Genomic DNA, 799 nt, shown 5'->3' with positions numbered 1-799 from the left:
GAGTTCTATAAATGTCTTCTTGTCCGCATGGTTTCTGGTGAGAAATCAGAGCTTAGTCTTATAGTTCTCCTTTGTAGATAATTTTTTTGTTTTCCCTGAGCTGCCCTCAGGATTTAGTTATAATATATCTTAGTGAGTTTCTGTTGCCATCTATTCTGTTTGGAGTTTAATTCCTTGACAGGCTATCTTGTTGTCTTTCAGGATGTAGAGGAATTTTCTTACAATAACTTTTTTCTCTACAGATTTTTATTGTCTCTTTCTCGTCTGAGATTCCAATCTCATATAAATTATTCCTCCTAATGTTGTTGTTGTTGTTAAGTGCCTTCAGGTCGGTTCCAACTCACCTGTGACCCTGTATAGAGTTTTCAAGGAGTGACTGGTGAGTTTGAACCGCCAACCTAGCAGTTAGAATCCCAGCACCACGTCAGGACTCCATTACTCTTAATAGTTTCCCACATAAATGTTAGGCTTTCTTGAGATTTTTTTGCATTTGTTTTTTCTGATTGTGCCTCTCAAAGATAAGTACTGAGAGATTTGTCTTCACGCTCACTAATTCGACCTTCCGTTGATTCAATTCTACCCTTTGTCCTATCAATTTACTGTCTATTTCTGAAGTGTTAGTATTAACTTTCTGGCTTTATAATGGCTGTTTTTGTGCAATTTCCAATTTTTCATTAATTTTGTCAGATTGTGTTATGCCCAGAATTCAGGGTCCCCAAAGACCACCCAGGAGCCGTGTACTGATGCAAATACATAAGGGAAGTTTAATCAAGCTCGAGCCAGGTCTCTAACCTTATCC

This window comes from Chrysochloris asiatica, unplaced genomic scaffold, assembly GCF_000296735.1.
Source record: "Chrysochloris asiatica unplaced genomic scaffold, ChrAsi1.0 scaffold00032, whole genome shotgun sequence".
NCBI classification, from domain to species: domain Eukaryota; kingdom Metazoa; phylum Chordata; class Mammalia; order Afrosoricida; family Chrysochloridae; genus Chrysochloris; species Chrysochloris asiatica.
This window is presented reverse-complemented; position numbering follows the sequence as displayed.